Source organism: Patagioenas fasciata, chromosome 3 (assembly GCF_037038585.1).
Source record: "Patagioenas fasciata isolate bPatFas1 chromosome 3, bPatFas1.hap1, whole genome shotgun sequence".
Taxonomy (NCBI): Eukaryota; Metazoa; Chordata; class Aves; order Columbiformes; family Columbidae; genus Patagioenas; species Patagioenas fasciata.
The window spans coordinates 123,621,758-123,637,097 of NC_092522.1; the positions used below are offsets into that span (position 1 = coordinate 123,621,758).

General features: G+C 44.7%; 1 protein-coding gene across 20 annotated transcripts in view; it reads right to left on the reverse strand.

Moving 5' to 3' along the window:
• The window catches only part of HMBOX1 (homeobox containing 1), a 135,660-nt gene that overhangs the window by 100,764 nt on the left and 19,556 nt on the right, over positions 1–15,340 (reverse strand). Inside the window, exon 1 of one of the 20 annotated variants that reach the window (XM_071807152.1) lies at positions 2,895–2,913. The exons of the other annotated variants lie outside the window; for them this stretch is intronic. The gene's annotated coding sequence lies outside the window, so the exon portion shown is untranslated. Of the gene's footprint in view, positions 1–2,894; positions 2,914–15,340 lie in introns of those variants that run through there. 20 annotated transcript variants of the gene reach the window in all.

Genomic DNA, 15,340 nt, shown 5'->3' on the forward strand with positions numbered 1-15,340 from the left:
GACTGGAAACGAGGTCTGGTGCTTGATGACAGCGCATCCTTGTCTTTTCTTTCCTAAGAGACCCGCAAATCTTTACGACGTCCTCGTGAGTCGGGGTAACATCCTCCCCGGAGAACTGAGCCTCAGCACCACACCACGGGCTCAAGGTCACTTGTGATAAAGACGAGAACAGAATAAGGATCTTCTGATTCCTGCTCCTGTGCCCTGAATACGGGGCCACAGCGCCGCTGCCACCACCTGTGGGGATGACTTTCAATCTTTAAGGCTGTCAAAACCCAGCGGCTTTTATGAGCACTAAAAATCACTTTAAATAAACTTAGGTTTTTTTTAAAAATAAAGTTACGGGAGAACAGGTGGACTCCTGTGACACCAGAATTCTTCAGTGCACAAAGGGTCTTTCATCTCGCTGTTCTACACGACACCTTTAAATATTCTCCTACATAAAGGCATGATATGCAAGAGCAAAAGAATAACCGAGAAACAGTAATCCCTAACAGATCAACTGTGCTTTATCTACACAGATTCTGCTTTCATAAAAGCACAGAGGAAAGAAGGGGGGGAAAAAAAGAAAAGTACATCCTTATTGTTTTCTGAAGCTTAAAATAACCACAAAGTGAGAAAAATCAAAGCTGTTCCCTAGAACAACCAGGGGAAAAAGTCTCAGCGAGCATTTGAGAAAGACAGTAAATGGCACAAGATGGAATCAGAGATTGAGCGAGAGCTATGGTCACCATGCTTAGATCCTAAATTTGGTCCATGTTGAAACCAGTGTGGTTTAAATGGGAAACATCTGTTAGAATGTGCATGCCCTATATATAATTGCAGCCGTCGCCGGCTGTAAAGGCTACAGTTACGGTTACCCTTCCATTCTCCATTTGCACTTGCTACCTCCTCTGAAAACTTTATTTCCAATATAATGCAACTGAACGCAGGCGATTTCTGCAGGAAACTTGTGAGCAACACAGAAGCAAAAGGATGGGAAGAATTAAACCACGTCATGTGCACTGAGGACAGGCAGAGCTGCCATCAATTTACTCTCATAGCTGATTGACCACGGAGCTTTGCGCTTCCAGAAACAAGCAGAAAATGCATTATCTGTTATAGCTGGTTCTGGAGCAATCGCTTGTGCTTAGTTTAACACAAGGTCCAGTGCGGCGTGAGGGGAAACAGTAGGCCAAAAATGATATTAGCCAAAAACGATATTGGCCAAAATGACAGCTAACAAAACATTCATTCCTTACATTCAGCCATTCCATATTTCCCAAGCATTGAGATTTCTAGAGCATCCAGGGGCTGTTGAGCTATTTTCCCTTGTTCCCAAAACAACCCAGTGCTACTTGTAGAGTTTGTCTGAACCCATTTTTTCCCTTGGTCTGTATTATATGCAAAAAGTCCTTAAAACCTCAGACTTCCAGAAGGGGTTTTATATATTCTTATGCATACACACACTCTACTTTAAGCCCAAATAAACAGAGCCCACGGATCTCATCCCATTCAACCCCAGAACTCATAAACAGAGAAGGAGCTATTAGAGAAAAACCCAGGACGCTGGCACTGAATTAATAATTGGGATATAAATTAAAGAAGGTTGCCAATTAAAAAAATAGCAAGTCCTAAGAGTTTGTGTGGTGGGAACTGCACCTTCCCTGCACCTCCTGCTCCAACACGCAGCGCTAACAATAATAACACAAAAAGACCCGTGAAAAATTCCCTACGCGCCCCTATGTGACATGAAAGATTGGCAAGGCCAGCAAGAAGCTGCTGGTTTAATGTAGCCCTATTGCCCATGCTACAAGCTTCCAATTTCAGAGCAATGAAAGAAATACCAAATATTTTCAATTCACACATTATTTGCACTTTGATTCTGAACTTTAAGACCTGTCACGCTCATCATCTCACCGTTTTCCTTTAAGCTGGATGGGTAATATCTTAGAAAGTTTATTTCCCCATCGGTGAACTGAAAATTTGACTCCAGTTACTCAACAGAAGTATCCAAGTTTGGAAACTGGACACCTACCAGCGGACTGGAGGATCTATAAATCAACATATCCGTTCTAAAACATAAAAGCCACCGTTTAATGCAATATGCCAAAAAGAAAAAGTGAGTTTCTCTCAACAGTCTGCAACAGGCAATTATCTAAAAAACCATTTTTCACAAAGTTCTCCACATTCCTGCTGACTAACGATTCTGCTGCCAAGCACAGGAGACCGGAGGATGAGTTTGTTTCTTTAGGTAGTTCTTGGAACATTATCCAAAATACTGACTTATATAAAGGTGAACCTTCACAGCATCACAGAATGGACTGGGTTGGGAAAGCCCTCAGAGCTCATCCAGTCCAACCCTTGGTCCAACTCCAGTCCATTGACCAGATCATGGCACTAAGTGCCATGGCCAATCTCAGTTTCAAAACCTCCAGGGCCGGTGAGTCCAGCACCTCCCTGGGCAGCCATTCCAATGCTGACCACTCTCTCTGCACAGAATTGCTTTCTCATCTCCAGCCTCAATTTCCCCTGGCAGAGTTGAAGCCCATGCCCCCTTGTCCTATTGCTGACTGCCTGGGAGAAGAGCCCAATCCCCCCTGGCTAGAACTGCCCTTCAGGTCGTTCTAGAGAGTGCTGAGCTCACCTCTAAGCCTCCTCTTCTCCAGACTGAACAAGCCCAGCTCCCTCAGCCTCTCCCCATAGGGCTTGTGCTCAAGTCCCTTCATGTGGGGGAATTCAACTTCATTTATTACTTAGATATTTATGATTCTTTACATCCAGTTGATAAGGTATTGGCACACTTGTATAAATCTCTGTCCCCAGCCACACAAGGATACCATTTGTTAAGCCAGTCTAACCCCTATTTAAACATGACTTCCCATTGAAAACACAGCTAAATCCCCATGACTCACCTTGGTCATGTAATTTAAAGAACTCCTGGAAGACGTTCAAAAGTTACAGCAATACGACGGCTGAATATCCTCTAGAGAACAAAACAGGACAGCAGCATTTGAGGGCATATGGAGACCATGAACTACATCTCTCCCTCAATTCCCACTTCTCTTAACAACTATTCTAACTATTTATATTGTTTAGGATGGAGTGCAAGCTCACTGTGCTGTACTTACGAGTTCTCTCTCATCTAGAAGCCAAAATAGATGGAAATTCCTAGATTCACTTGATATTAAAAAAGAAATCTGATCCTCTTTAGCTAGAGACAGTAGAAGGGACGATGTGTCCCTGCAAGAAGATGCCAGTTATCAAATGCAAAAGGGTTCTCAAGATAGATATTTTAACAGTAAAATCTTGGTGAATATCATGGCAATATCATGACAGACCACACATACTGGCACAGGACCAGCAATATGATGCTGCTCATTCGGAAAGCTCCCAAAATCCTTCCAGGGCCTTCGCAAGCAAACTTATGACCCAGTATTACCTAATTACCTCTGCTCTAGGAAATTACAATATTATGTTACTTAAAGTGCTATAATCTCCTCCCTCATCTCTTTACAGTAACACAGAGATGTTTTATTGCTACTCCTAGAGAAAGAGGGGATCAAGTATACTGCAGTAAGTAATCCCTCACCATGTCAACACAGTCCTCTGTGCAATATCACTATTTCATCCTTCCTCTCCACCAACACAGCTGAATCAAGATCTGACGATGATGGTTTTACCTCGTCCCCTCTTGCTGACATTGGGGTGCTTGGAATAGACGTCAAGAGCTCTATAAGAGAAGTGTGATGTACGTATTAATACCCATCTACCTGCATCATTGGAAAGGGTTCATGACTAGAGAGTGCTGGTTGATTCCCTGCAGTCCTCACCAAGGATCTGAAGAACAGAAGTGGGACAACTTTGACAGTCTCTTTTTTTAGGACTTTCTCTAGAATCTGAATGAGAAAGTAAAACATCCCAGCCATTCCCCCACTGTCCTCACATTCGCAGTTAAACATTTGCTCTTCTTTAAGCTCCAACTCAAACCATAGAAAGAGAAGTGGAAAAAGCAAAGCTGAGAAATGTAAAGTGAATAAATACATCTTATAACCTTTAAGACAGAATCAAGCCCTTCACATTATCAAACCCTGATTCAATATGCTGTAAATAACATACAACAGTTCATTCCAAGAGTGTTTAGGCCTAATACTTTGGAAAATAAGTTCTTGTGGGGGGCGAAAGGCTGGCCTAAAAAAACTCTCTTACCCTGTAAAGGGACTTAGGATCCAGTCTTACCTGTGACTGAGACTAACCAGTCAAGAACCAGCAGTTGGCCTTGTTGAGAAGAGCTGCATAGCATCAGGTAGGTTTAAACTGGCAACAGGGCGAGAGATTTGGGCAGGGGCAGAGAAGGGGCGTCTGATGGCCCAAACATCAGGTATGAAGCTGAGGTCCTGAGGGCGTTTCTGCCACTTCAACAGCAGGAAAAACACCGAGTTTCTGCAAGTAGTATTTTTACTGCAATTAGAGCCTGGCTACTGGGCTCTGACCGTCAGTCTGACCCAGCAGGGACATGATGCTTGTAAATGGCGTGGGGACAATTTATGTACAGCCGTTCCACGAGCCAGAGCGTGTGAATATATTGTAAACCTCGGTACATCAGCAAAGACTCGTTCTATGGCTACAAGGAGAAAACTGACACCATAAGTCAACACCCAGTTGGCTGGGGGAGAAAAGGGGATGACACACACACGCATATAAATGGATTAGATCACAGCCTCACCGTCGCTCTAAAGCAATCTAGTAAGATTTACCTTTAATATTCTTAAAACGTTTTTATTGTTGAGATATAGGACTTGAGAAGTGCCCTATTTTTCACCAGCTGAAGCCAAACTTGGAATAACGAAACCGACGACAAAACTGCCCAGGATTTCCAGTCGGCGCGATGCAGACTCGCAGAGTAACACTGTGTACCCATTAACTCCCGCGCCACGATTTGGCCACAATTTGTTTTGCTGCACCACAGCCAAATCGCTTTTTGTGTCCGTCTTCCTCCTACGTGGGATGGCCTGAGCGGGACAGGATGCCAGCACTGAAAGCACCGACTGTCTCCGACTCGACCATCTTTGATTAAGAGGGCGTTTTTATGGCAGGATCGCTCCGACTTTCCAGATAACTGTTGCTGCATGGAGATGAAGTTACTGGCAGGAAAAACCTCCAGCAACTCAGGGACGAGCAACCGGAGAATATTAAGACTCTCCAAGCTATTCCAGAATTGGAAATTATTTTCCCAATATTCGCTTTTGCTGAAAATTAGGTCGACCATTTCTTGTACCCCCCCAACAGAGGCAGAAAACAGCATATTCCTGATTTCCTTACAATAAACTTTCACATTAGGTTTCAAAAACTCCTGACAAGCGAACTATTGAGGAGGAGTGGCTGACACTGGAAGCTGTGCTGCCATCCAGAGACCTGGACAGGCTGGAGAGCTGAGTGAGAAAGATGTAATGAAACAGAACAAAGGCAAGTGTAGAGTCTTGAATGTGGGCAGGAACAACCCCAGGTTCCAGTGTAAGTTGGGGAATGAGCTATTAGAGAGCAGCGTAGGGGAAAGGGACCTGGGGATCCTGGGGACAGCAGGGTGAGCATGAGCCAGCACTGGGCCCTTGTGGCCAGGAAGGCCAATGGGACCTGGGGTGGGTTAGAAGGGGGTGGTCAGTAGGTCAGAGAGGTTCTCCTGCCCCTCTGCTCTGCCCTGGGGAGACCACAGCTGGAATCTTGTGTCCAGTTGTGGCCCCTCAGTTCCAGAAGGACAGGGAACTGCTGCAGAGAGTCCAGCGCAGCCACCAAGATGCTGAAGGGAGTGGAGCATCTCCCGTGTGAGGAAAGGCTGAGGGAGCTGGGGCTCTGGAGCTGCAGAAGAGGAGACTGAGGGGGGACTCATTCACGGGGATCAATATGGAAAGGGGCAGTGTCAGGAGGATGGAGTCAGACTCTTCTCGGTGACATCCAGTGACAGGACAAGGGGTAATGGGTGCAAACTGGAACACAGGAGGTTCCACTCAAATATGGGAAGAAACTTGTTGGGGGTGAGGGTGTCAGAGCCTGGCCCAGACTGCCGAGGGAGGTTGTGGAGTCTCCTTCTCTGCAGACATTCAAACCCGCCTGGACACCTTCCTGTGGAACCTCAGCTGGGTGTTCCTGCTCCATGGGGGGATTGCACTGGATGAGCTTTCCAGGTCCCTTCCAACCCCTGACATTCTGGGATTCTGGGATTCTGTGACTGATGGTTTCCCTTTAAATGCCCTTCCACTGCAGAAACCCTCTGGGAACTCACCTCTTCATCCTTTTACTGCTGTTATTTTCAGCTTCTACATTAACTTCACATTTTGTTTCCAGTCCTCTTCCTGCCCCATGTCCCCATCCCAGTTTTGTTTGTCAGCCCAACCAAGCAAGTATGTGCTCCCCCTGGTCAGGAATTGCCTCTATGTTGACCAATTAACAGTCATCAAAGGCTGCAAATCTGTACACCTACTCCCAAGTCCACATTTTTGAGGGACCAGGTATATAACAGTATCAAGAATCACATGTTTCAAAGCGACGGGTAAGAAATGTTCACATTTTATCAATATCCTAAAGGATATTCTCTCCATTACATCTCTGTATTATGAGACTGGGTACATAGCTGTTATCGCTTAATATCTCTTTACCATTCGATATTTCTATTCTGTCTCTCAAGTCTTTTTGTTTCTAAATGCACATCCCAATACATATAAACTGGCTCTGCATTACATCAGCCACCAACTTACGCTTTGTAATCAGTTACTTGCAATGGTTGAGACAGAGATTAAAATCTAATCGAGGGTGTGGGACACAAGCACCCAAGGATGTAACAACGCATGTTTCTAGTTTATTGTCAGGTTGTATGTTCCATTATTTCCTCCGTCAAGTTTTACAGATCCACTTTTACAACAACAGTATTTTGCATTCATTGAAAGGCTTTTTTCCTCCCATCAGAAGAAATTAAGTATTTTCTCACTTATTAAACAGAGAAAGAACCTGGTAAAGGTATCGCTTTGTCATTTCCAGCTGCAGCCGCTTGAATGGTGGAAGATAAACCCATCTACCACGGCATCACCAAGGAACAAAACCAGCAGCGAATGAACCACCTGATACACAGAACTCGAGTGCAATACAGCGACGAGAAGTTGGGACCTCACTTTTAGCCCTGATTTCCAGTCCAGCACATTCAACAACACAGTTCTGGTAAATCAACACGGGCGGGCATTTGTTTTAAGGTGGTGCAAAAGTAGAGTACATTCTGATTCTAATCAAATACAGACAGCGTCTTCAGCTATACGAAGCATCACGGGTTTGATACTGTTGAAGAAGACAAGAAAGCATCAGCAACTTCTCCCCAAACTGTTGCCTGTAGTACATCTATTTCTTTCTCCTTGATTACTATTGCATGCAACACCTAAAATGCGCCAAGAAAATATCTGTATTCACATTACGTTCCATAAGGGAAGATTAAAACCTTTATTATTCATATTTTTAAAGGTCTGTTAAAACTTTGACCACCTATTTCAAAGCATAAGCTTACTGTAACACTACTGGAAATGATACGTACAATATTTAGCAGCATTATCTATCGCTGGGTTCTGGGGAGGTGGAGAAGGAAGGGAAATAAACCCCATTCCTGACCTGGGAAAGGTCCAACACGAGCACCTGGAGAGTCTCAAGCGCCAAACCACTTTTGGTCTCTTTTGAACTTACAAGGAATATTTTGCTCATTTTTAGTTTATTCATCTAATTCAAACCTATGACTTCTTCATTCAAAAGCTGACTAACCAATTGGGAGTTTAAAAATCAAAATACAAAACCAAAAAAGGCAGGAAAGCTTGTTTTTCTCTGCTAATCTGTGAATAATAAGAGAGGTAAGAGAATAAGATCCGCCAGCTCTCAAACCTTGAAGGACACGGTATCCAGAAACAGCTCAGCTCATTAACTGCAGATAATGCTCGCTTTGTTTAATGAATCACTTTTAAAATGTAAAACATTTAGGAGATGTTTTTGTCATCTCTGTTTGATTTTATTTTTAATCCAGCTTTTTTAAATTGCTACATTTAAATACAGATCTCAAAGCAGCGAGGTTGGTTTACATTCCACTTCAGTCCCCACCTATATGCAGCTCATTTGCCACTTCCAGCAAATGTAAATGTTAAAGAATTTAAACGAGGATTTGTTAAATTATGTACCTGCTTAAGGACATATTCCTGCCCTGCTTACCCTACCAGTAAAGCACCCGTCCTCCTGCCCAAAGTAATTAAGAAATTAACTTAAGAGCTGTACTTGCCTGCAAATAAACACGCTTCAAATAGTTACCAGCCAATGAAAATCGGTTTGTCTTTAGGAAAATAATGCAAGTACAATTCTAAAACAAGATTAAAATCAATGATTTAAATCAAAGCTTCCCTCTTGCTGATGTAAATCAAAGTGATTTAAATCACGGGTTTTGATCAATCCGCTCATTTGCATAACCTTGATCGTTTATCCCTTAAAATGTCATCGAGGGGCCCGAGTTAGTTGGATATTCCTGCAAATCTCAATTCACCCGGCATAAATACGGCTTTTGTGTTCTTATTTAAAAATTTATACCATTCGCTCTCACCTAATACATTTCCATTACTGATGTCTAATCACCTTCAGGATGCTGAAACGGTTTAAAAGATAATCGAATGCACGTTCTGCAGTAATCCCAGGTCAAACCAGCAATATATTCCAGCTGACAGCAGCCCTGTAGATCTCCCTACTATCAACAAATAAGCAAAGATGCTGATGGGACAAATCAGTGTTTACAAGATCCCCTCGGCCCATCAATTCTCTTTAATACAGTTGGGTAGCCGGGGGCTATTGATCCCCAGCGGTAAATTTTCACAGCGTGCTGTTTTCCTGCATTGATCAGCGGCGCAAAGCGGGGATTAACAGCGGGTGGGCTCTCCCTTCATTAAAGAAAACCTGTCTTTTCTCAAGGCAACACAAATGTTCGTTAGGCCCCACCAGTCTTTGTGAATCGCGGAGTTTTGTTCCAGTGCTCGCTGCTTCTGTGTTTCCTACATAAACTGTTTGTGATGTGGTCACATCTTTCCCACTTAGCATAATTTTTGCCTCAAGACCCTTCACCTGAACTTTTGGGTGATTCCAAATCCTTCTGCAAACCAACCTTTAAATACCGACTCTTCTCCATGGTTTTATTTGCATTCCCACAGCCTCTAATTCCAGGTACAGTGAGGAAAGGAATGAAGAAACTGGAAGGAGGCGAGAGCACTAAGGAAATTCAGGATCACTGAATCCCAGAATGTCAGGGGTTGGAAGGGACCTGGAAAGCTCATCCAGTGCAATCCCCCCATGGAGCAGGAACACCCAGCTGAGGTTCCACAGGAAGGTGTCCAGGCGGGTTTGAATGTCTGCAGAGAAGGAGACTCCACAACCTCCCTGGCAGCCTGGGCCAGGCTCTGACACCCTTACCCCCAACAAGTTTCTTCTCAAGTTTAAGTGGAACCTCCTGTGTTCCAGTTTGAACCCATTGCCCCTTGTCCTGTCACTGGTTGTCACCGAGAAGAGCCTGGCTCCATCCTCCTGACACTCCCCCTTTCCATATTGATGCCCATGAATGAGTCCCCCCTCAGTCTCCTCTTCTGCAGCTCCAGAGCCCCAGCTCCCTCAGCCTTTCCTCACACGGGAGATGCTCCACTCCCTTCAGCATCTTGGTGGCTGCGCTGGACTCTCTGCAGCAGTTCCCTGTCCTTCTGGAACTGAGGGGCCACAACTGGACACAAGATTCCAGGTGTGGTCTCCCCAGGGCAGAGCAGAGGGGCAGGAGAACCTCTCTGACCTACTGACCACCCCCTTCTAACCCACCCCAGGTCCCATTGGCCTTCCTGGCCACAAGGGCCCAGTGCTGGCTCATGCTCACCCTGCTGTCCCCAGGACCCCCACCAGGATGTCAGGATCATACAAATTAAACAATTATCAAGCACACCAGCACAGCCCAGGAATCTACTACTAAGAACTCAGACGACGCTTCCCATGCACAACATTTTACACAAACTGCAACCCTCAAAAATAAAGACTAAACATGAGCTTTTTTATCTCTTTTATGGACATATACAAGAGTACCGAGTAGGTTTGGTTTGTTAAATGCAAACATTTTAAGGCAGCAGCACAAAGCTAATAACTGTATCACGGTCACTTTGATCCATTTATATTACAGTTTAGTTGACAGTATTACAATACTTTAAAACTTAAATAGCGCCACGATTTCTCACCCAAAGATACCGCCCTGAAAAGCTGTTGGTTCTCCCAGCTGTGGGAGCTTTTCCACTCGGGAGATTCCAAGTGGGTTTAGCAGGATTATGAGCATCCTTCAGCATTTTTGGGATCAGAGTTTCCATGGGATCTCCAACACACATGGAAAAAAGAAGGGAAGGAAAAAGCAATCTGTTCTTAAGAAAATCAGGAGTCTACGGATCCTAAGTGGCTTTCTGCTTCTGACATGGTGCTAAGAGGGAAGGAATGAAAACCAAATACTCTACATTTTATTAAAAGAGACTTTTCTCTAAATCCATATATTAATAATCTAGGCATTTAACACTAATTAGTAAATAAAATAAAATATGTGATAGGCATTTATTTGTTCCAAGACTGAATAAACGACAAACGATCTAAATATGAAATTATTAAGCTGAGTCCTCAAATGCCCTCGCTAGACAAATCAACAAAAACCTACCCCAAATCCCTGTATGTGGCAAAACACCATTTTTCTCATTTTTAATCAGTAGATGGAGTTGAGCTCATTTTAGGAGAGCTTACAGTCCAGACCTAAGGAATACAAAAAGCTAATATCCCAAAAGGAAAGCAAAAGAAACTATTCTATTACAGCTGCCTACAGACATTTCCTGCCTCGAAATCTCACAAATTCATTCCCCAACACACTCAGAAAACAAGAGTTGCCATAAACTGATGCCCAGATGTGTTTCCCAACTCTCTTTTTATATTATTTACCACCTCACAAATTATTTGTAACTACTGCACACGAGTTGTGTCTGTTGAGAACGCTCATTTTGCACGCTGAGCTCCTGCTCGAGCAAACCCAGGTCACTTTCCTGTCTTGGCTTCAGTAGAGTTCAAACCATGCCTTATTTTTCTATGCGCTGATTCCAATCTGAGCATCTCTAGTCTGTGGCTCTGCCATCCGCACGTACCGAGCGCTTTGTCAGTAAAAGGCTGTGCTGCTGCCATCGTTAACATCTGACAGGAGCAAGAAGGATTTAGTAGAAGCAGACGGTCTATGTTTAACTTGCATTTAAAGCTTTTAAAAGTTACAGGAGTACTATGAGAGATGCCAGGGCAAGCATTATCTAAAAAGATAAACAAGCTCAAAATAGCCGGCGGAGAGTCCTGTTACACAGCGAGCATCCTGCTGTGAAGGTATATCCCTCAACAGACGCAATTTAAGCAGTTCCTGTCAACGGTCTTCGGAGATTCAGCCTAAAAACTCAGGAGCAGGAACAACCAACCTGACAGTGTTCAAGAAGAGACTGGACAACGTCCTCAGACACACGGGGTGAACTGTGGGGTGTCCTGTGCAGGGACAGGAGTTGGACTTCATGATCCTGGTGGGTCCTTTCCAACTCAGGACATTCTGTGGTTCTGTTCTATGAACAGAAAAGCTAAACCCAAGCCTACCACATAACCACCTGAAAGAGTTCATGTAGGTGTTATCTCAGGAGACAACCTGGACTCAAATCTGGAAAATACCTTGAGCACTAAGAAGAATGTGAGCAGCAGGTGGAGGGAGGTTGTTCCTCCCCCTCTGCTCTGCCCTGGGGAGGCCCCATCTGCAGTTGTGGGTCCAGTTCTGGGCTCCCCAGTTGAAGAAGGACAAGGAATTACTGGAGAGAGTCCAGGGAGGGACACAAAGATGCTGAGGGGTCTGGAGCATCTTTGTGATGAGGAGACTGAGAGAGCTGGGGCTGTTGAGCTGGAGAAGAGAAGCTGAGAGGGATGTGATCAATGGGATCAATATCTCAGGGTGGGTGTCAGAGGATGGACCAGACTCTGTTCAGTGGTGCCCAACGCCAGGGTGAGGGGCAACGGGCACAGACTGAAACCCAGGAGGCTCCATGTGAACATGAGCAGAAACTTGTTTGCTGGGAGGTGCCAGAGCCTGGCCCAGGCTGCCCAGAGCCGGTGTGGAGTCTCCTTCTCTGAGACATTCAAACCCGCCTGGACCCACCTGTGTGATCTGCTCTGGTGACCCTGCGTGAGCAGCTGGGTTGGACTGGGGGATCCCCAGAGGTCCCTTCAACCCCAACCAGCCTGTGAATTCTGTGCTGAGCTGTGTGTACACAAGATCCCTGGGTAGTAGAAAAGTCAGGTGGGAGTCTATTCAATATATTAATCAATAACTCAGATAAGGGACTAGAGTGCACTATCAGCAAGTTTGCTGCTGACACCAAGCTGGGAGGAGTGGCTAACACCGGAAGCTGTGCTGCCATCCAGAGACCTGGACAGGCTGGAGAGCTGGGCAGGAAAAATTTAATGAAGCATAACAAGGGCAAGTGTAGAGTCTTACATCTGGGCAGGAACAACCCCAGGTTCCAGTATAAGTTGGGGAATGAGCTATTAGAGAGCAGTGTAGGGGAGAGGGACCTGGGGGTCCTGGGGACAGCAGGGTGAGCATGAGCCAGCACTGGGCCCTTGTGGCCAGGAAGGCCAATGGTACCTGGGGTGGGTTAGAAGGGGGTGGTCAGTAGGTCAGAGAGGTTCTCCTGCCCCTCTGCTCTGCCCTGGGGAGACCACACCTGGAATCTTGTGTCCAGTTGTGGCCCCTCAGTTCCAGAAGGACAGGGAACTGCTGGAGAGAGTCCAGCGCAGCCACCAAGATGCTGAAGGGAGTGGAGCATCTGTGTGAGGAAAGGCTGAGGGAGCTGGGGCTCTGGAGCTGGAGAAGAGGAGACTGAGGGGGGACTCATTCATGGGCATCAATATGGAAAGGGGAGTGTCAAGAGGATGGAGCCAGGCTCTTCTTGGGGACAACCAGTGACAGGACAAGGGGTAATGGGTGCAAACTGGAACACAGGAGGTTCCACTTAAACTTGAGAAGAAACTTGTTGGGGGTGAGGGTGTCAGAGCCTGGCCCAGGCTGCCCAGGGAGGTTGTGGAGTCTCCTTCTCTGCAGACATTCAAACCCGCCTGGACACCTTCCTGTGGAACCTCAGCTGGGTGTTCCTGCTCCATGGGGAAATTGCACTGGATGAGCTTTCCAGGTCCCTTCCAACCCCTGACACTCTGGGATTCTGTGTGATTCTGTGGAGCACGTCCTGTCAATCTTGTGTTCAGTTACAGATATTTGATACAGCCGGGGCCGCCGTCACACATGCCCTTGATTTTACCAACACAGCTGCAACACTCGCACGCAAAGGTGCATCTGCATCACTGCAGAGTCATGCAGATTAAAAATAAAAAGCTTTAAAATTACTTTCCAATTTAAAAATAATTTAAATTAGCAAAATGAGGAAGATGCATATTTAGCAAAAAATTTTCCAAGGGGAAAAGAATATCAAGGCAGTGAACTGGTGGAAGTCACTCAGCAAGCACTGGGAACCAAGTGTCTGATGAAGTGCCAGCCCATCTTCCAGCAGTATCCTTGTCTGCAAGTACAAAAGAACAAACATTTTCTTTTTACTTTGCTTATTTAGCTCAGTTCAATGACTACGGCTTTCAAAGTCGAGAAATCAGTTGGGAATTCAGAAGGCAGGAAAAACAGTTTCCCGCTTTTCAATGAGGAATAAAAATAAGGTAGGTTGATGAGCTCTGCCAGCTTTATGTTTTTGAAGGGCAAGGTAACCAGAAATTATGTGATATTTACCTTATCCAGACATGACTCACTGTATTTAATACGTGTATTTTAAAAGAAAAACTGTATTTTGACATAAGTGCAACACAGCCTTAACATAACTAAAACTGCACTTTGAATTGAATTCTAGTTGCCATCCAAATGCAGCTTGACATGATTTGTAAATAAGAATCATATGGTAAATACACAGAGAATTAACCATTTTGTAATATAGCATGTAATAAATATACAGGAAGTAATGTAATTGCTCTGGTTATTTCTTGACACCTGCCAGAAAACGATGAAGTTATCAGCAGAAGCTACGAAATACATGTGCAAAACACAACTAAAGATCAATTATCCAAACCCAAGTTTCCTGCCTGCTATTAAACCGCTTTGATTTAAATCGATCCACATGCTGCAGCGTTAACTTTGACGATCGACACATAAAACCACCCACCCTCCAAAGCCGTATTTAGCTTAATACAGCATCTATATTATGCATTTATTGGAGATAAGCGAACTTATGGGATGTATCTAATGGATGTTGTTCCTATCCAGGAGGCAGTTTGATTTCTGCCCTAAGCAGTTAAGGGAAGGGGAGTAAGGAAATTCTGGAGGAGACAATGGGGAAAACAAGCAGTATTGGATTGACAATCACATTATTATGGTACAAATGCAGCAGAAAACCTCCTAAACATTCAAGCTAACAAATGCACCCATCGTTTACAAAGAAGCACAGAAAGAAAAAACACCTTCTCTTCAATCTTGCAAAAATGCAAACTTGAAGGTGCTGGGTCTATCAGTTCTGTATCACAAGAGCTAAAAACAAAATGCTCCAACAGGTGTAAGAAATTGTCAGTCCCATGCTAAGAAGCAGCAAACGCAATGTCAAAACTTCTACTGACAAGAAGTAGAGAAGGTTTTAGTCCAAATGAGAAAGACAATACTTCATATCAGATCTATTCAAGACATCAAGATAAGCTGTCGACACTATCGCAAGCCTACGGACATCCTGAGCGCCGAATCTGCCCAGCAACCACGGAAAGTGGACAAACAACTTGAACTTTGGCCAAACAGTCATTTCAGTTTTATTTTAAAACAAAGGACTAGTAATGCGCAACCTTTCCATTCGTACCTGATTAAATATGAAGCAGCAGATCCTACAATCTCACGCGGACAAATATTGCAGCGTCGTGTTGCAAGAGCCACGTTTGCTGGGCCATGATGCGGTCAACAGGGTTTGGATAAAGTCATCGCATCGGGCTCGGGGTGGTCCAGGAGCACTGAGCACGGCATTTGCTACGCGGAGCCATATCACAGAATCATAAAATCATCAAATACCAGGTTGGAAAGGACCACAAGGATCATCCGATCCAACTTTTCTCAGCAATAGCCCATAGGGTTTCAAGGGTTTTCTCCCACGGCCTTGCCTTTGCAAACTGGAAGGATTAAACCACACCTCAGAGTGATTTAAACAACCCAAGTGCCTCCGTGAGTGGCTTATACCGCTTCATC